Consider the following 22,441-nt stretch of genomic DNA (forward strand, 5'->3'; position numbering starts at 1 on the left):
ACAACAGTCAGCGTCCTGTTGCTCGTGCTTGTGCTCGCACTACGTAGGCGCGAGGGAATATCGGTCAAAACATCAGGGCGACACACACGACACTGAACGTGATTGACAGCTAAAACCACAATATCACTATATATTTCACATGCTTGGAAGTAATGTTAGCTGACCAGACGAAGGTCCCTCCATGATTGTTGATCCTAGTGTTTACTTGTCCTGCTTCAGCCTCCCAACCGTGGTCAGAAGGCGCAGGGGAGACATCGTAGTTTTGGTCTCCTGGGCCCGACTCGATAACACTACTCGCTCCAGAGTTAACCCCCATCACTCCACTCAGCAGCAGGGAAACTGGACACAGGAAACCTCGGTTGGTCTGGAGGAGCTGCAGCGTTTATTTCTGCACAAACTGCAACTTCCACTGAACATTCACTAGATATTCTCAGAGCTAAACTTAATCTCTTCTGCTCTGCTGCTCGCTCGTTTTCTGACACTCTCGCCGCCGCTTTCTCTCTCTTGCTTCACCACTCTCTTGCAACGTACACATACACTCCTACAACACTAGTTTTCCCCCGAAGTTGGTCACATTCATGCAATACAGGCTTCACTATATATAACTTTGTTTTTCCTGTGCTTCCGTGGCGTTAGTGTTGGAGTTGTGGTGAGGTATGGTCATTTTTTGGCATTAGCGGACTTCTAACCGAACGTTAGCTATCGTTGCACACTGTAGCTGCAAATAAAGGGACTTCACGAGCGCGCATGACGTCACATCCGTTGGATTTTCCCAGAAAAACAGGCCCGGGTTCGTCACATTAAAAGCAGTCTACAGGCTGATAGAGGAAAACCCAGAAAGTTGCGGAAGGTCTAATTTTTTAGGTTAGGTTACAACTTGTTCACACATTGGCAATAAAAAATGATTAAAACACATTTATACAGTATGTGTACAAAGTTACATACAGTCCCTTTAATAGTCAAACATTATTCACAAATAAAGAATATTATGAGTCCATCAGTTTGCTTTACGTACAACAAGAGAAAGGTAACCTACACCGGTGTTTCTCAACCACCGAGGTCTGAAAGGAGGTCTTGCATCCTTATCTTGATTTGTAAAATCACTAGCGTTAACAGAAGGTTTGAGGAAATTCAAAGTAACAGATTAAAGTGTGAACAGCGAAGGCGACCGCTGAGCGAGGGGACACGATTCATTTTTTCATTAGGGATCACAAGGGATATGGGACGGAGCACAGGTCTTTGTGTCAGCCTGACAGCTGCACAGTGGATCTAATTAAGGTGTAAGGAAAATGTATAGCTCTGGTAACAGTGTGTAGATCAGGTGTGAGCAAGTAGAGCTGGAGGAGAAACTTGGGGCTTGTTATTGTGTGACTTTGGTTAGTTAATAAAAGCACAAACTAGCAAACGGATTGATGCAGCGGTAGACCAGCAAACCGTGATCTGCAAGGTAAAATTACAGCTTTTTTCAATGGAGTCTGGTGGCTTTTTTGCGAGAATATAGATGGATACGGCTTCAGTTTATCGTTGGAAAGGGCTGTCTGACTGTAAGGTAAACCAGCACAAATATTCTAAATGTAGCATACACTTAAACTCATTTTGATTTTTTTAGGTGGGCCTTTCTTTTAGGTGTCTAAAATACGTTTTGCTGCCGGCCCCATCCACAGCAGTACATTGCTTTGTTTCCGTGCGGTAACTCCTGTCTGTTTCTCCAAACTGGGGGCGTGCCGACCGTCATCTACTTTAGGTAATACACTGACTATGGATAAGTACCTCATACAACCCCGCTTCAAAACACCCAAACTATCCCTTTAAGTTGAGTTAGAAAGAGTCGAGCACAAGTGAAGAGCGTGCAGAGTGCTAGCAGGATACTGTCTCCTTCCTGACTTATCCGCCAAGAAATTCTCCGCCTCCCTATGGTTATGAGAACACTTTGTCTTTCAAACCACATGACCCCCCCTCCAGCACTTTCTCTCTGGCATGGCTAACAGCTGTGAAGAGAAAGGCCGAGACAGAGGCGATATTGACGGCCAACCAGGGGAGTTCGTCGATAGCAGGCTCTGGAGTTGTTTAAAGCAGGAGCCTGCAGCCAGGACTCGGGCTGCCATTGTGCACTGTGGTGTAAAGTCCGTATCGATGAACTTGACAGCAGTTTAGCCCGCCTGAGATCTGCTGCTCTCTAAGGACGCTTCAAACACGTTCTCCCGCCAGCTTTAGCCTTGTTTACCCTGCCTGTTTGTGTTCCCCGGAGCTGGGACGTCAGAAATGTACTTGGAAAGATTTTCTCTTTATGTCATCATCTGTTTGTCAAGAACCAGCAGCAAGTAGAGGGACAATTTAAGTAGCATGGTGACTTAAAACTTCAGCACAAAATACAGAATCAGGAGCTTATTGGGATGAAAAAAAACGTGTTGACTGTAACCGTGCTGTAAACACAAATAGAAGCAGGCCAAGGAGGGACAAGATGAAAAAGTGGGCCAGTTTGAACTTCACGCTGCACTCGGCTTCTGAATGTTGGTGGCAACAAATGGCGCCATGGAGTAGTGTTTGAAAAATTACAACTTTAATACCCAGTGACATCAGCAAATGGCGCACAGTATGTTCGTGTTTGTGTTGACCAACTCTGCCGGTCTGTGAAATGTTCTACCTTCTACCAAAAGACAGGGACGATTCTAGAAGCAGATGGAAGTGGTGAGTACAGTTTACTGTTTTAGTTCTCCAAATGAACACACCTGACAACATGATTTAAATTGACTAAATAGTATGCTGAATCTCTGACATGTTTAGTAGAGGGGACACTCTTCTCTACTGCCGTACTTTGTGTATTTATGCATAGATACTTTTACACAAAACATATAGTTCAGCTTTAAATCCTATTAATTTGTAATTTTCCTTGCTATGATATACATGTGTTTTTTGTAACTACAAAGTAAACTGTTATTATGATGTAATGTAGACACCAGAAAAAAGGTTAATCGTATTTTGACATTTACTTCTATCTAGTATCTAAGTATGCAGATAGTTTTCTTTTATTAGAGATTTTGAGATATCACGAAATTCCCCAATAAAATGTTAATAATACAATTTTTAAAAATTTAACAAGAGCATCTCTTTCCAGGAACGATGTCCAGGTTAGTTTTTATAATCCACAAACCGCACTATAGTGAGGTGGACGTAGTCACCATGAGGTTACCCATTCGTTTGTGGACTATAATTTTCGATTTAGGCATTTTGGCCGTCGCCATCTTAGTATTTTGCAACCAGAAGTGACATGAGAGGGTGGAGCTAAGTGCAACCGAACACTGCATAAGACATTTTTAGGCGACCAACCTGTTACAATTAACTTTCATGAACTGAAAACACAGTGAAAGGGTTAAAGTTCTAAGACGAAAGCATGGACAACTCCCAGACCGGACAACGCCGCGGTAGCGACCCGTCAATCACAAGGTAGCCACGCCCTAAAGCATCCCCTGCTTTATGGTCTATCTGACTCTAAATGGGACCATAATTTACTAAATGAACATCATGCTGTATTGAAGAAGACTTGAAACTAGCGACTAGCTTCCTTTTTGCAACCAGAGGCGTCGCCCCCTGCTGGCTGTTAGATAGAATGCAAGTTTAAGGCACTTCTGCATTGGCTTCACTTCTCAGAATTGGAGGTTTGCTGCCATGTGTAGAATTTGAAAATTGATTTTGGCGACTCCTAGTGGTAGTATACAAAATACACTGTGGGCAGACAGCAATGCACACCACTACGGAGAAAAATAATGCCGCCCACACATGATCAGCGATAAAATCGCTCTTCGCTGGCTGTGCCATTGTCTTCCTACGGGGAGAGCGCCGCTGCAGCCCGACTAGGAGGAGCACCACCCTCGGCACGGTGCACCGCTCGAAATTGCCACCGAGCAATGTGCTCAGAGTTCAAATTATTTCAACTTTGATCTTCATTGCCACTGACCTTTCAAAGCGCAAACCAATGAGATAAAAGCTGCAACTGTTCTTGTTGCCTAGAAACAGTGAAAGGCGTACTTTTTGCTGATATTTTACATACACTGCGCTTTGCCTCTGCAAGGCTCTGCTGCGCCCTATCTCACAGTGAGTGAAGGGCAAATTTCTTATCACGTGACGGCATCTTAAACTATAATCATGGTAATGAAGATATATATATATGCATATATATATATTTTTTTCTCTTCTTTCCCCCTTTCCTTCACTTATTCATCCACCTTCCCCTTTCCCTATTTCCTGGCTGGGGCGGCCTGACGTCCGGTTTAAAATACATTTTTAAAAAAATTAAAGAAATGAATTGGGAAGGAGGAAGGGAAAGATAAGGGGGGGGAAAAAAACCTTTCCCAACAGGGAACAGGCTCTCTCCTGACGGGTCTGGGGGCTGTACAGAATGGGCAAAAGGGCGACAGTAGACACCTCAGAAATACAAATAAAGACCAATATATAAAGACAAAATATTATAACATAACATTGTGGAACCATGAGATATTATAAGCCACCCCTGCCACGAAAAATACTCATCCCTCCCAACCCCCTCTCTCTCTTTCCCGCCCTTTTCTTTCTCCTCTTTAAATACAAACAAAACAAACACCCTACCCCCCCCCACATTGCATACATACAAACGCACTCAACTGTACACACACACTAGAACCTTACACAACAGACAGCCCTGCACTGTCAATAACACCCCCCTCCCTCCTCCAACGTCCGTTATCTATTTGTCTCATTTTGTTCGTTTTGTTAGAGTTGCCCTGTCCCGTTAATTCTGTCATCTCACCCGATGTATGTTATTTATTTACTTTTTCTTTTTCTTTTATTTCTGTTTGTCTTGTCAAATTTCACCTGTTTTGTCTTGCTTCACTAAATAAAATATAAAAAAATAAAATAAAAAAAAAGATATATTTTGAGTACAAGTATTTCTAATAGTTTGTGAATGACCGTACAAGCTATTGTATTTAAGGATGTGGCAGCAGGTGTGTGAATCTTGTTGCCCGCATGCTTGTGTGCATGCATGTGTGTCCTCATGAGCAAGCACCTGCTTAAAAAGAAATATAACGGGTACTACTTTTGAATGGGTTTCATGGACCCAGAGATATTTTTGTATCCAGCAGCAATTAGTGGAAATGCATCTTAAAGTAAAATTGTAGTAATTGTAGTTTGGGCTATTTTATTTATGACATTTTACTCACCTGAGTCCAGCAGCACACACACACACCAATGCAAAGCAGTCACAAACAATAAAATAGTTTTCCCTGAAGGTACTTCTGCATTGGTTCTATTGTTTGTCGGCACCTCGGTGACGACCGACATTTCCTCCCACCAGCGTGTTTTACCGCTGTCTGTACCCCCAGTGATGCGAGGTAGGTCACGGGGAGGTAAAGGTCTCCGATAGCCGTGAGCCTGGACAGTTGAGTCATCCGTGTATTCAACAGCGTAGTAACACAGTGTTGCTGGCTAGTCAAAGGACAGCGCTGTGGGCTGATAATATTATTCCAAACTTGATGCAGTTATTGGACTGTCTGACCAAAAGTGACCTCAACATTGTATTTGCTTCAGCCGAGCTGCTCGGCGGGTCGCGGCACAGTGTGAGCGTCCGTCTGCCGTTGTGTGTGTGACAGCTCCCAGGTGTGAGTGTGTGTGAGTGTGCGACTGTGTGAGTGTGCTCAGAGAGAGGCTGCACACTCAGCAGAATCCTTCCCTGGATAAATAAAGATTGTTAAATCGTTGTTTGTCTCAGTACTTACTGTAGATGCAGTGGCGGCGCCGCTCTGACGCTATTCAATTTGACATTTCTATTGCATTTGGGCTTTATTGGATTGCAGAGGGAGATAGGAGAAAGATGCCTCAGCTGACACTTTCGAACACATTTTCACACTCAGTCTAAAAAGTAAACATCAGCAGCTGAGACTCCGATTAGATCAGAAAGCTCAACCACATACTGCACATTCACTGCTTAACTGATTATTGACTTTAACGATAATCTTCTGAATTATGTGTGTTATTTATTTATTTTATTGTTTATTTATTTTGCACAATTTAAGACTACACAACATAACAAACAAATAAATTAATAATATTCAGTGCAGGAAGAGGTAAAAAAAAAACACTGGGCTTATCTGAAGCCTCCACCCAGAGACAAGATTAATATAAATAAGTAATATGACTACATAATAGTGATAACAAACAATTAGAACAAGATATATATAATAACAATAACAATAAAGTAAATATATAAAAAAAGACAAGTGTGTGTATGTGTGTTGCGTGGAAGTGTATGGTTAGTGTTTGTGAGGAAATATCTATAAAGATTTCTGGGCAATCGTAACCAAACAACATTGTGAGTGGGAAAAAATAAAAAAAGATAAAAACAGATGCATGGACAACATGGGGAAAAGCAATTACAAAACAGCAATTAAATGAACCTTTAAACGACTTTTGAAACATTTGACAGATGAACAGTTTATTGATAGATGTGAAAAGCTACTCCATAATTTGGTTCCCCTAAATCTTATGGAAAATGTACCTCTACTAGTGAGGAATTTAAGACCTTTACTAGTGAGGAATTTAAGACCTCTACTAGTGAGGAATTTAAGACCTCTACTAGTGAGGAATTTAAGACCTTTACTAGTGAGGAATTTAAGACCTTTACTAGTGAGGAATTTAAGACCTCTACTAGTGAGGAATTTAAGACCTTTACTAGTGAGGAATTTAAGACCTTTACTAGTGAGGAATTTAAGACCTCTACTAGTGAGGAATTTAAGACCTCTACTAGTGAGGAATTTAAGACCTCTACTAGTGAGGAATTTAAGACCTTTACTAGTGAGGAATTTAAGACCTCTACTAGTGAGGAATTTAAGACCTCTACTAGTGAGGAATTTAAGACCTTTACTAGTGAGGAATTTAAGACCTTTACTAGTGAGGAATTTAAGACCTCTACTAGTGAGGAATTTAAGACCTTTACTAGTGAGGAATTTAAGACCTTTACTAGTGAGGAATTTAAGACCTCTAGTAGTGAGGAATTTAAGACCTCTAGTGAGGAATTTAAGACCTCTACTAGTGAGGAATTTAAGACCTTTACTAGTGAGGAATTTAAGACCTTTACTAGTGAGGAATTTAAGACCTTTACTAGTGAGGAATTTAAGACCTCTACTAGTGAGGAATTTAAGACCTCTACTAGTGAGGAATTTAAGACCTTTACTAGTGAGGAATTTAAGACCTCTACTAGTGAGGAATTTAAGACCTTTACTAGTGAGGAATTTAAGACCTTTACTAGTGAGGAATTTAAGACCTTTACTAGTGAGGAATTTAGGAGGATGAAGATCTAGAGATTGAGGGGTTGAGTAAGAATGGACCTGAGAATTTGTTTTAAAATAGGTCTTGAACTGCTCAGGAATATTCCCACCAGAAAGTATTTTATAAATAAAAACACATATTTGAGAAATATTGATATCAAAAATAGTAAGAATCTGGAGTTTCTGAAATAGAGGAGCAGAGGACATGTGTGACTGATCGAGTTGCAATCATCACAAAACGTTTTTGGAGAACTAAAATTATTTGTGTTGGTGTAAATCTGTGTGCTTTTATGTGTGTGTGTGTGTGTGTGTGTGTGTGTGTGTGTGTGTGTGTGTGTGGAAGGTTCAATCTTCTTATTTCTCTTAATTTTCAGGTACAATAAGCAGAATCGTCAAGCAGAGACGGAGCTACTACATTAGCTGTCTCTTGTAAAAAAGTTCGACCTTGTAAGACCTTGAAAATGTCTTGCAGATTTTGAAACCATCAGTCGAAGCATAAATACAGTACATCTTAGATTTGGTTAAATCCTTTTTTTTAAGTATGACATGACGTCTTAGAGGTCTTAAAATGTCTTATTTACAGGATTCTGCAGGTTGGTTGAGTGGACTGAAGTCCGTGAATGCTTCCTGATTCGCAGGAAATATCTATTTAAGAAAGACAAGACTATTGGACAGAAGCAGTCGCACCCGATGAGCAGCGAGGCTCAGGTACACGGTGGCATTCCAGTGAGGCTGTTAATGGGCTTCATGTGTGCCAAGAAAGCACTGCCCACACCATTACGCTCTGTCTACCAGCCTGAACCTCTGACAGTGAGCCACCAGCTTGCTGCAACACAACAAATTGAGATTTGTTGGAGGGGCGATCTCTTGCTCTGTCATTCTCCCCCACCCAGATTTCTCCTGCCGGTTGAGGGGATTAAACCAGCAACACCAGAAAGTGGCACGCTGAAATGAATTAGTGCGTTTGGCAAAATAGGTGGTGTTAAAAGCTGACATAGTGACTAATTGTGGATGTGGCAGTGTCCATCGACTGTGGCTAAATAAGTTTTTTGCAAAATGGCAGGCTGATCTCATACACAGTCTGTAGCTATACCTACGAAATGTAATGCAATTTGTGTAAATCCCATGAAATCAATTCCTGTCATGTAATCAGTATCAGGAAATATAAAGAGCAGCAAATGCCGCGTAGGGAGAAGGTCAGGGTAGTTGGTTGGATCTAAAAATACCGGACTTTTGCCCAGGAGACCGGCATTTGTGTCCCGTGTGAAACCGGAAGTCAACATTGATTTATTTGTCACGTAACTTACGTGGTTACTTTAACCTAAAAAACAATCTTTTCCTTAACCTGATTAAGTAGTTTTGTTGCCTAAGCCTAACCAAGTCGATCGTTTCCTAAACCTAACTAAGTAGTTTTGTTGCTTGAACATAATTAAGTCGATCTTTTCCTAAACCTAAGGAAGTTGCTTCCAATGAAGATGGAAGTTTATTTTGAAAAGACTGTATGCATGTAACGAGCGGAAATTGACACGTGTTGCTGGACATTCGTAGGGAAACAAACAAAAAAGGAGGAATAACTTTTTCGTAAGATATCATACGAATACGTTGAAATGGAAATATGAAGAGGAGAAAAACTCTATAGAGAGCCTGAAGTCCTGATGTCACATCCAGACTAGCCTGTGGTTCATTAGCCTTTGTAACTAAATGCAACCTCTGATTGAACATTTCATTTATCAGTCTTTCTGAAAAGATTCCTGGGGATGACTTTAACAAGCAAATCCACTGATTACAGCATCTCTATGAATTAGTTTGAGGCTGGTGTAACCAAGCACCAACCTTTAGATCAGCACTCTGTTCATCGTGCCCGTCGGCATCAGAAACCGACGCAGTAGGCACCCTTTAGCAACAGCATGTGACAAACGGGGTTTTCAACTAACTCCAATGTAAACCCACCCACTGTGTTATTAGACAGTCGGAACAAGTGATGTAGTATTAATAGCGTGAGAGTCCGCTAAGGGTGGGCAGGCGGGAGGGTTGGATGGGTCAAGCAAACACAAGACTTTCAACCAGGAGACCGCTGTTCGTGTCCCGTGTGAAGCCAAAAGTAATGTTGACTTATTTTGTCACGTCAGTCGTTGGTCACAAGACTCGTCGGTATCGTCAGTCCTCTGAGTCATTAGTCACGTGAGTCGTCTAGTATCGTCAGCCCCGTGAGTCCCGTAAGTCACTAGTCAGTGAAGGTAACGTCAACCACGACCATTTCTTAATCCTAACTAAGTGTTTGTGTTGCTTAAACCTAACTTCCTGTGAAAACGGAAGTTTATTTTGAAAGGACACTAAGCATGTAACGAGCATACATTGACACGTCATCCCTGATTCGTCCAAAAGTAACGCAAGAGGGGTCGGTCTCCAGTGCCGAGGAGCGCTGATCAAGTGGCGGTATGTGACGAATTGGGAGGCAGAATGTGTCATTGCGTTACGTTTCACTTTCGAGATGCAATCAGCTGATTGTTTGTGTCCCGTGTTCTCAACGTCAAGTCACATTTTCACTGTACAAATGTAGTACATTTTAAGCCCAACCATGTTGTTTTTTCCTTAACCTAACTAAGTGGTTTTGTTGCCTGAACCTAAGCATTGTTTTTGTTTAATTCACAACATTAAGGACGTGTTTACTACGAGAGAAAAGTGACGCCGAGGGATCTGACAGAGTGTCAGTATGTGACGAGTTGGGATGAGAACGTGTTGAACCGCTGTAGCCTCGTCTTCCTGAACTTCTTTTGAGCTGGTTGGTCTTCTCCTGCGTTGCCTCTTCCCTGTAGTAAAGGTGTGACTTTATTAATACAGATTTCCCTCTGCGTAGCAGTATTGCACTGAGCTGTTATTTGAGCAGGTTATGGCCGTCCTGTTGGCTTGAACAAGTCTCGGTTCATCCTCTGACGTGTCTCACAGAGCTGCCGGTGCCGGAATGCTTTTTTTGTTCACACTTTTTCCTTGGATGTGTGAAAATCTCAGGAGGGTGACTGTCTCAACAACACCAGCCCACATGCAACGCACTTTGTTTACGCATCTTGTCCAGGTGCGGTCAAATAGCAACTTGGAAGCATGCTTTACTGTACGAATTAAGTTGCAGTCACATTATTGGCTGTGTGGAGGCAGCTTTGAGTGCTGAGGCGTAGCTGATAAAGTGGCCCCTGAGCGTAGATTAGTAGTCGGCCACTCTGCAGTATTAAAGTGGTGGACATTGTTGTCACCTTAAGAACTGAAAAGCTCAGATTGGATGCCAGCGATCTCAGAAACAGCCTTCACGTCTGATTGTTGAATTGCCCCGAGCCCTTCAGCGCCATGTACCCAATCATTCAGCCTAAGTAACTTGTTGACGTCGGACTGTCCTCCAGCTGTCTGTGCGGGCCATCCTCTTGTCTCCCCGCTGAGATTTACTCACCAGGGGAAATAGCTATTACATCTCCTGTTATTATTTGCCATAAAACTGCGCTGAATGGCGACCAACTCAGAGGTGCTATAAAAAGCAGCAGGGTGTGAGATGGCGTCTGCACGTCATCAATCAGACACGCTGGTGAAACATTGGGCCTCTCCACTGGGTAGTGGAAATTGATTTTTCTGTAAGTCTCAACGATTAGGGTGTGAAAGAGGGAGTGAGGGGGATTGGGATGCTAGGGGAGGGGAGGAATGGGATGAGATGGGATGGGGTACTCTGAGAAAATGGAGGAGAAAGCTAATGTTTTCAGCTGGTTCATAATTGTTGATCTGCCCTTTGCTTGTTTTTCTTAGATCTTAAATCACGATGGACTTGCTCCTGGGAGGGTGTGTGCCAATCAGCCTCTCTCTAAAAAGCAGGACTTCAGACTCTCAGCTTGAAATGTGGACTAAAACATTCAATACCCAAGATCGAAGTCAATGACTACACCTTTTTCACAGTAGACATTTTTACGTTCTAGCAGGAAAAGCACAGGTGTAATTAATAACCTTAATAAAGGCTTCGTTCTCGGTGTTGCATTCAAGGTCCTTTTATTGTGCATGCTGGATCACTGGCATGAATTACTGCAACACCTGTGCAATGACAAGTTAGAATGTAACAACTATCGTGGCCTTCAGAGCAGCAACCTACAAGAAATGTTACATTTATTTAGTGCTGGTTGATTTAGAGAAAATGAAGCACTAACCTCGATAAGTGATTTAAAGGATCAGGTTGGTGATATTGTATATTTTTCTTAACAAGTCCAATGAAAAGACCAATTTTCCTCCTCGAGTATTCCTCTGTGTCATAGAATGCCAATGTTGTTGTGAACACACACAGACACGCTTTCGTTTATTTTCAGTCAATCCCACATACACCGTCCTGCTGCTGTAAATATTCATTAAAGCATCCAATGTGTATTACTCCGCAGCTGAAAATAGTCCCCAACAAATGCACTGTTTTCTCATTTTTGAGTCATGTTTGCTAAGAACCACAGTGCCCAGCTGTTTGAGGAAATAACTTGTATATAAAACTATATATTTGTGACCAAACATTTAAGAGCCACAGGCAGCATGAAGAAGTCAGAAAGTATTGTCAGATAAACACATTGTTTTTTTGGCTGTGTCCGTAATCATTCACTCATTCAGTATTCTACACAATATTGTACATTATAAGCAAGTCTATAGTGAGCATTAAATTGAAATTTCTTACACATTGCATTGTCAGAATTTTTATGGCACTGCACTAAATTTGAACACTATTATAGAAAAACGTAAGCCATATCCTTTAAAATGACTTGTGCAGCAAAACTTGCCAAACATTTGCTGGTTCAAGCTTCTAAAATGGAAATTATTGGCTGTTTTTTCTCAGTTTAATATCATTATAAATCGAATATCTTTGGGTTTTGGACTCTTATTGGGTATAAGCAATTTTAACGATGTCACATTGGGCTCTGGAAACTAATTGGCCTTTTTCACTATTGACTAAACAGTGCTAATGGCTGTAGCATTAGCATCTTGGTGCCTCTGTCAGCCCTATGCTTGGACATTTTACCAGAGAGCTTTGGTAAAAAAAAATTTACTGGCCACTATTTTCCTCCAGAAGTCTCGAGAAAGAGCAATGAGGAGAGGAAGCAAATAAAGGAAACTTAAGCCACGCTTACATGTAACTCAGCCCAGGATTCTTGAGCCTTGAAAATTGTGATCCACAAGCCAAATGGGCTACACACGCACACACACACACACACACACACACACACACACACACACACACACACACACACAGACACATCGTTGTACTTCTATCTTTGTGAGGACACTCGTTGACATAATGCATTCCCTAGCCCCGTACCCTAACCTAAACCCAATTCTAACCTGAACTTTAAAATAGGGCTGTCAATCGCTTAAAATATTTAATCGCGATTGATCTCATGATTGTCCATATTATTGTCCCCAAATTAATCACACATTTTTTATCTGTTCAAAATGTACCCTAAAGGGAGATTTGCCAAGTTAATACTCTCATTAACATAGTAGTGGAAAAATGTGGTTCCTTTATGCAAATTTTGTATATATTCATTATTGGATTTCAATTAACAACACAAAACAATGACAGATATTGTTCAGAAACCCTCACAGGTTCTGCATTTAGCATAAAAAATATGCTCAAATCATAACATGGCAAACTGCAGCCCAACAGACAACAACAGCTGTCAGTGTGTCAGTGTGTCAGTGTGCTATGACTTGCTCCAAACTGCATGTGATTATCATAAAGTGGGCATGTCTGTAAAGGGGAAACTCGTGGGTACCCATAGAACCCATTTTCATTAACATATCTTGAGGTCAGAGGTCAAGGGACCCCTTTGAAAATGGCCAAGCCAGTTTTTTCCTCTCCAAAATGTAGTGAAAGTTTGGAGCATTATTTAGCCTCCTTCATGACAAGCTAGTATGATATAAACTGGAAAAACAAAGTTCGGAAACTTGTGTTTGATGGATTATTTCTCTGTTGTTACAATGCTAATGGTCATTGTATTTTACATCGTTGGAAAGCCTGTTTATTTACCTTCGCAATGATGTCCAACTTGTAAGGATCATGCATTTGTGGGATGAGCAGCACAGCTGATTATGTGGGTAGCGCCCAACAGAAATTTGCCAAAATGCTCTGCCAATGGTAAACAGTGTATTCTCCTGTTGGTAGTGACTCTTGTTTTGAGTTGTTTGGTGGGTTGGATGATTGAACTCTCTATCAGTAACAAGGAACAAACAAGACATACTGGCTATTTTAAACTTTATTCATTTAATACACTGTCAGGAGCCTCAGTAGCGGTTGGAAGATCCATACGCAGCCACAACAGCCTGGCACCTCCTCCTCATGCTGGTCACCAACCTGGTCACACGTTGCTGTGGGATGGCGTTCCATTCCTCAACCAGGATTCACTGCAGGTCAACCAGCGTGGTTGTGTTGGTCACTCTAACAAGCTGATCCTACAAGTGTTGAATTGGGTTGAGGTCTGGACTCTTGGCAGGCCGGTCCATTCTCTCTACTCCCACATTGTGGAGGTAGTCTGTGATAACGCTGGCTCTGTGGGGGCGAGCGGTCCCAGATTGTGGAGATATGGGATCGCCACTGGCTGCAGAATCTCATCCCGACATCTCACTGCATTGAGATGGCCTTCAATGATGACAAGCCTTGTTTTGCCAGTGAGGGAGATGCCGCCCCACACCATGACACTGCCCCCACCAAAAGCTGTTACTCCATCGGTGCAACAATCAGCATAGCGTTCTCCACGTCGTCTCCATATTTTGACCCTGCCATCCAACTTTCGCAGACAGAACCTGGACTCATCACTGAACATGACATTCCCCCACATGTTCAGGTTCCATTGTCTGTGTTGTCGACACCAGTGCAAACGGGCCTGACGGTGAAGGGCAGTCATTGCAGGCTTCCTGGTAGTCTTATGAGAATACACTGTTTACTATTGGCAGAGCATTTTGGCAAATTTTTCTTGGGCTCTACCCACATAATCAGCTGTGCTGCTCATCCCACAAATGCATGATCCTTACAAGTTGGACATCATTGCGAAGGTAAATAAACAGGCTTTCCAACGATGTAAAATACAATGCCAATTAGCATTGTGACAACAGAGAAATAATCCACCAAACACAAGTTTCCGAACTTTGTTTTTCCAGTATAGTTGGTACCAATGGATTCCTTAGGTTGTTTAGTTTTATATGATGCCATTTTCTTCCCTTGTAGCTTTAAAACTGAGCCCAATACAACCTAAAAATCGCAATTTGCATTAAAGAAATTAGTAGCGTTAAAACAAATTTGCGTTAATATTGCGTTAACTTTGACAGCCCTAGTTTAAAATATGAACCCTCAAACAAGCCTTTGAAGAAGTGATGAATGGCAAAAACATCCTCACTCTGAAGGTCTAAAGCTGAAGATGGTCCTCACAAAGATAGATGTTCAAGTACACACACACACACACACACACACACACACACACACACCCACACACCCTTCGTTGTGGAGAAGTGTGGCTGCGTCCAGCCCATCCAGCTTCCTGGCCTTATCTTCAATTCATTCACCATGCATCATCCATACACATAACTGCACTGTAAGCTATGATTCACTGCACTATTCTTATCATAGCCCAGGCGCGATGATGTTCCGAGGCATGCTGGTGCAGTGACCCCCCTCGCCTGTGTCTCCAGTAAGCATAACCATATCTGACAAGGCCAGAGCTATTGAAGAAGGGGGGATTCTTGCCTCCTTTAGCTGGCTTTCCACCCTTCTGTTCTCTTGGCTTATTTCCACCGGCGCTCCATGGCCTGGACCTCCTCCTCCTCCTCCTCCTCCTCCTCCTCCTCCTCCTCCTCCTCCTCCTCCTCCTCCTCCTCCTCCTCCTCCTCCTCCTCCTCCTTCTCCTCCTTCTCCTCCTCCTCCTCCTCCTCCTCCTCCTCCTTCAAACGTAGCTGATTTATTTTTCCATATTGTTTGCTCAACCGTTTTCGTTTTACCCCTCTCATTTGCTTCCTGGGGCATTTAGCATCAACAGGCAGATGAGTAAACAATATGGAAAAATAAATCAGCTCCAGACTCCTCCAGCAGATTCAGACAAGAAAGGAGCTCCATCCAGCAGAGAAGAGTCGAGATACGGAGTAGCAGCGTGAAGCAATTGGATGCATGTTACAGGATATAAGCCCACCAATCATTTCTCTATATTCCTGTGAGAATACTTAGGAATGCTCAGAGGGTTGGATACAGGAGCCCCCCCCACACACACACACACATACACATACACACACTTGAATGAATTTCACTTACTACCCACACACTGCTGTTTTTTTTGAGTCGATCTTGTGTCTACAGAAATAATGTGCATGCGCCCATTATCTCAAGAAGGGGCCGCCAGAGCGTGAGGGGCATCTTTCGCCTGACTGACTTTCATTTACAAAGTGGCGATGTTACTTTTGTGTGGGGAAATGAGATAGCACTGCAGCAGACAGTGGGCTACATTATCCCGAGCCGGGCGCACATCCTGCTCTCTCTTTTTTTCCCTTTATCAGCTGCTTTTTCTCACATTGTTCATCAGCCCCCGGGACACAGAAAAAGCCCGTCTCCCAGGATCAATTAGTCACTTCTAGGGAGTCGTGGAGCGGAGAGGGAGCTGAGGAGACAAAAGCCACGGCCATGTTGGCGTCGCGGCGAGGTGATAAAGTGACATGGTCTTCCTTCCAGGCCATTAACGTGACAAGCAGTCCTTGTCCGGGGAAGGTGGACCTGACAGCAGAGTGGTGCCCCGCCAGGACTTCAAGGGAGCTCTCAAAAGAGCAGTCGCTTGCTTTGACACACTTTTTTTCCCCCCCTCTGCGTCTTTACTCCTCTCTCTCGCCAGCTGTTTTCATTCAGTCGGCCTGCTCGCTCTCTTTCTGTGTTTTTTAAAAACTCAATCTCTGTCCTCTCCCCGGAGCTTTTTCCCTCTCAATCTCTCCCTCCGTCCCCCTCACTTTCTTAAAAGCTGTCTCTTTCTAAAGCTCCAAAGTCCTCCCCTCACCCCTCCAAAATGTTTCTTCTTTCATCTTTGACTCTGCTGCAGCCTCCTCTACCTCCCTCTGGTCTTCCCTTCTTTTTTCCATCTTTCCATCTTTGAATATCACCCATCTCTATTCGTGTCCACCTTTGCCTCTCCAGCAGCAACTCATCTGCTGTCTCTCTTCTTAAGGCGATCGAAGGTGACACTGGCAATGCAAAGGCAGTGAGCTGGCACAGAGAGTCACAGCAGGACATAGGCCCAACAAAACACAGGAGGGTAAACAAGGACTATTTTTAGGATGCTGTCGCCCGTCCTTAAGAAGCCAAAAGCAATGTGGTCTCTGTGTGCGACTGTAAAATCAAGATATCCCAGGACCAGATTCGTTATGCTGGGGTTGTTAATGAGACATGAGATGGATGGGAGTGTGTGCTGCTGGGAGCCAGTTTTCAGCGTGTATGGTGTTACGATCAGCAATGTAACTCCACGTAAGAAAGCGGGTAAAGTGTGGCGTCCAGTCACCGACTGAATTAGTTTGCAGTACTATAACAGAAGTGTTTGCGTGTTCTTATTTACTAAAAATCACTTATACTTAAACAAAAACAATGCAGACTCATTCAATGGCTGCCTGGAACTTTAGGAAAAGTACAACATGAATTTAAAAGTGAATAGCATTACATCATATGCCATTCATTTGGGATTTTCTTCAAAGTGACTTATAATAGGTGCATTCAACCTCTATAGGAGCCAGAATGTGTCATCAAAATGAGCATGCATTTGAAAAAGCAATATTATTAAAACTTGTAAACACACTGGCATCGTTCTTTAAAGGTGCAATGAGTACGATTGAAAAAAAATGCACCCGATTCAACTGTTATCAGGTCATTAAATAGGCATTATCAGTCACTAGAAACATAGATGTGGGTCATTAGGGGCCTATACGTTGTAAAGGTGAAAGTGAAACTTAAAGGTCCCATATCGTGCTCATTTTCAGGATCATACTTGTATTTTGTGTTTCTACTAGAACATGTTTACATGCTATAATGTTAAAAAAACACTTTATTTTCTTCAAACTGTCTGCCTGGATATACCTGTATTTAGCCTCTGTCTGAAACGCTCCGTTTTAGTGCATTTCAACAGAATTGCAACGGAATTGCGTTGCTAGACAACAGTTTGGGTCCATGTTTACTTCCTGTCAGCTGATGCAACAGGAAATAAACTGGGACACATTTAAAATGTTTATGTTTAAAACCGTGTAATGGTCTAAATATTGTATATTTGTGACATCACAAATGGACATCCTAACGGCTTGTTTCAAACGCACAATTTCTGAATACGGGCTGTGTGTATTTCTCCGTATATTGAGTGTTTTGATAGTTTAACAGTATTTATATAGCACTTAAACCTGCTTTATAATATAAAAGACATGAAAATCTCACTTTTTACAATATGGGACCTTTAAAAGCAACACGTTCTAACATGTTGTAAAAGTGAATGAAACGTCACGTTTTGAACACAAACAAAAAGGCTTCTTTAGGTTTAGGCAACAAAACTACAACTTCTTTAGTTTTTTATACCTTCTTTTGGTGATCTACCATGTGAATAGATGATAAGACCTACTAGTGGCTGTAGTAGGCCCCTATTGACCCACATCTATGGGGCTTATAGCGACTGATAACGCCTATTTAATCGCCTTATAGCAGTCTAATTGGCTGAAAAATTAACTAATATTATCAAGAGAATGTGAAGAGGTAACAGCGTTGACGTTATGTCAAAGACGTCTATGTGCATGCTATCCAGCCAGCTCCGGCCCGTCCTGTCTTGTTATACCACTTGTATCTCGAGAGGCGATAGTGAGTCACTGTAGCTTCCAGTCTGCCCTCATGGTCACAAAGAAGTGGAGCTGCCCTTAGGGCTTGCCAATCACGTTGAAGGTACGGGGTCCGTGTACGTTTTGGTTGTGGCTACGCAAATTGCAAAACTCTTGCGAGATGGTCAAGGTTAGACACTGACCTTGAATGGTGAAGAGAAGGATAGGTTGTCGGGCAGTGAGTCTCGCAAGTTTTTGCAAGTTTACGTAATTTGCGGGTTACCTTCTAGACACGACTGTACATTTTGATAGTTTGTTTATTGTATTAAATCCCATAAATGCAATCCCAGCGGGCTGGTGGAGTGCTGGGTCTAACCTGTGTAATGGTAGCAACAGAAAGTTCCTGATCCGGCGGGGAGTAGGGGCAGTCCCCTGGGATCAGACCCCCGGTACCGGGGTTAGCGCTGGCTGAATGCAAGTTGCCACGGCTATCCGCTTACTGAAGGCCCATATCCTGGCCCTCCTGCTGGCGAAGTAGTCTTCTGGTGGCGGGGAGGACGAAACGAAAATACGAGTCGTTTTTCTAGTTTTTGCCATATTGGATTTAATCCGATAAGCAAACTATCAAAATGTACACGGACCGTACAGCCCCAGTTAGTGGCACAGTAAACACACATTAACTTTAGGCTGACACCTAATCGTCAGTGGGGTGTCAGCCTATATTTAGATTATAAAAGTAGCAGTTACGTTTTGACCGTCTCTCGGAGTTTCAGCAGTTTGGTCAAATTGTATGTATTCTTACCCTGCTGTTAGTTAGCAGTTTGCTTCTTCTTTTTTTTTATAACTGATGACAGTTAATTTGTAGAGGTGAAATGCTGAGCTCTATGTGGTTGGAGCATGTGACCAGATCTTACACATTGCACCTTTAAGCATTCCCCCCCTTTTTTCAGTGACCTTTTATTTCACATAATTACATGTATTCTACCCTATAAATAAGGTCATAAGGCCAAACAACAACAACAACAACAAATGACTCGGTGTAAGTGCTTTTATAGCCTTGTTATAGCCTACTGAATGTATTCAGATCAAACCCACAATAGCATAACAGGAACACCATTCAAACATTGTTTTTTTGTACCCACAATTATTAGTTTTTCCCACTGATCTGTGCTGAATTTGAGCTGCTAAAACAGTCTGGATACAAGGCTGTTTATCAGTTTCTCACTGTGAGTTTGGCCAGTGACTCATTTTTTTAATCTTTTCTGCTTGGCTGTCATTTGCTCCCCAAAGTAAAAAAAAAAAAAAAGGGTTACCCGCCCTTTTAGATGTGCTTTATGTGTGTTGCATCAATCAGTGTGAAACATCTACGGATGTGAAGTATGCATGGACAGGCTTTATTTGTGATGGCACATCACACACTTATTCCCAATTGGGGAAATTGGTTGAACAGAGAACGAATCTTGCAACTTGTTAATTCTGCTTGGCGTGTTTGCCTCGGTGATAAAACTCAGTTATTTCTGCTTTTATGGGATTTATTTGGCGCATAACTATTCCACGCCCGCAGCGTTGGTCTTCACAACGTGTGAAGTGAAGGGAAGGAAGAAGAAGGAGTGACACACAAACGCCGCCCCCACCCTCTCTGTCTCCTCCTATCAGCCTCACTTCCTGGAGTCCTTGGCTGAGTTTGACCCTGCCGACTTCCTTCACCAAAGAAGCCCGTGGCATGACCTGCTAAAAGGTATACGGTACATCACTTATACAGTGACCTCTGTGAGATTTTGGAGGTTTGCTTTGGTTTATTTTGACATCACATGGGTGCTGTGATTGAGAGATAGCCTTAGGTGGGAAAACTTGGTGAGATTAGTGAGCAAATTACTGTCAATAGTTTTCTGTGGAACTCACAAAATGCTGAAAATAGTAAATCTAGTATGTTTTTTTTTTCCAGTGGGCTAACTCCGGGTCAGAAAAGTGAAGCCAATGCTGAAGTGCCTTAAACTTGCATTGTTTTTAATATCCAGCAGGGGGTGACTCCTCTGGTTGCAGAAAGAAGTCTGATTGTATAGAAGTCTATGCGAAAATGAGCCTACTTCTCTCTTGATTTATTACCTCAGTAAACATTGTAAACATGAGTTTATGGTCTCAATTGCTATTTTCAAGTCTTCTTCAATACAGCATGACGTTGTTTTAGTAGATTATGGTCCCATTTAGAGTCAGATGGACCATAAAGCAACCTTGTGACAGGTCGCCACCACGGCGTTATCCGGTCTGGGAGTTATCCGTGTTTTCATCTTACAACTTTAACCCTTTCACAGTGTGTTTTCAGTTGATGAAAATTAATTTCGGTTGCCTAAAAATGTGTTATTGTATTGTTCTGTTGTACTTAGCTCCACCCTCTCATCTCACTTCTGGTTGCAAAAAAACCAAGATGGCCACGGCCAAAATGCTGAACTCAAGGCTTCAATACCGTAGTCCACAAACCAATGGGTGACGTCATGATGACTACGTCTACTTCTTATATCTATGTTTTTTTCATGCAGAGCTAAAGTCGGTCTGAACGTGGCCTTATTCTTATTTATATGTAATATTTCAGCACTGTGAGCGCCACAAACAAATTTCCTTTCACCTGAAATGTATTAGGACGAAGGCAGATATTTTGTAGGCAGGTGACTCAAAACCTGGGTGAATAAACTATGTGTATAGCTAGATAAGAAGGGGTAAGTGAAATTTTTTTTTTTTTTTTTGCCATTGCCAGAATGAACTGATCCTTTAATGAGCAATTCAGCTCAGCCACATTAAGCTTAGGGTCTTGAGGCACTGATGTCAAGCTGTTCAGCTGCAGCAGGAATGAACACGTACTGTAGACGCTGACACTTTCCGACTCTTTTCCTCCAAACTGCTCCACAGGGCGACCCAAGCCTGTGTAAGCTGCTTACATTTGTAGTTGTTCATTGGCTGCTGTTAAAAAACCTTTATTGTTGGTATTATGAAACTCCAGAGAACTTCATGCTTTTTACTGACAGCAAATTCACAGCTAAAGGTGGTCGCCACTCCGGCATAATGCTGCATACAACAGCACCGGCGGCAAATTCCTCTGCTAACTTCTTTTCACCAATACCCAACGCAGTGCACACACACACACACACACACGCACACACATATATATATACACTCTGTCTCCTCCGCCCCCTTTACGCTGCCGTGACAGCTTTGTCACAAAGATGAATTCATCGTCAGCACTGCAGCCAAAACAAGTAATTTGATTGCCCCGACCACAAATTAAGTTAGTGTGATTCAATTTTCGATTTGGGCTTCTCTTGCAGCCATACATCAAGGGAGACATATTTCATTACGCAGCGAAACCACAGGCGAGCAGGCAGCGGTGGCCCACTCTCTCCATAGGAAGACATCATGGGAGCATTATGGCATTTACTCAATACGGCCGCTGGTCCAGTAAGGCCGGTGGTAGCATTGGTGCCACCGGTGGGGCTTGTTATCCACAGGGCAACACACAGCTGCGTACAGTGCAGCCAACATATTTAGCTTGTTTGGATAGCTGCAAGCCAAGTTGTGACAATGTGCTGGCAGGCCTAGAATGGTGCAGAGTTCTAGGTTTTCTTTCCACCTGAAGATGCCAACTCATGTCACTGGCCCTGTTCAGAGCTGGTATTAACATCCGTCCTGACTGATCGGATCCCAAGTGGACAGCTCTAAGTACATCTGGTCACACCTGGCATTAGAATGTGTCTCCACATGCGTCTCGAGTGGCCACTTGTGATCCAATCTCACTTCTCCGCTCTATATGCAAATAAACACGCAGTAAACACACGGCTAATACAGCAGACGTTGTGATGTAATATTACTTGAATGTCAGTAGTAATATCCTACATATTCGTGAATTCGGGTACATGTTATTAACATCAAAATAAAAGGTTATTATACCGGTGGTCGGCAGGCACCGCCGCCTTTGCCAGGCAACAGTGGCGTACAGAGCTTCAGAGAGCCGGGGAGGAGAGCAAGCGAGCGTCGTGTATCAGCACCGTGCAAAGCACCTGACCAAAAACACAGTCACATCTCCAACAGAGTGATAATAATGCACTATGCGTGCCTAGTCTGATAGTCTGTAGATTATGTAGCCTATAGATGAGATATATTTTAATAAAATACAGTTGTACCGCCGTTTCCAAGCTGCGAGGAAGACAAGAGCTCGTCTCTGCCTGTTTATTCACATGAGGAGCGCAGAGACTCTCGGATCCCAGCGGGACGTCAGTTGAGTAGGCGGTCCTTAATGTGGCCCAGGACACATTCACGTACACACAGCTCAAAGA

Source organism: Sebastes fasciatus, chromosome 8 (genome assembly GCF_043250625.1).
Source record: "Sebastes fasciatus isolate fSebFas1 chromosome 8, fSebFas1.pri, whole genome shotgun sequence".
Lineage (NCBI taxonomy): Eukaryota > Metazoa > Chordata > Actinopteri > Perciformes > Sebastidae > Sebastes > Sebastes fasciatus.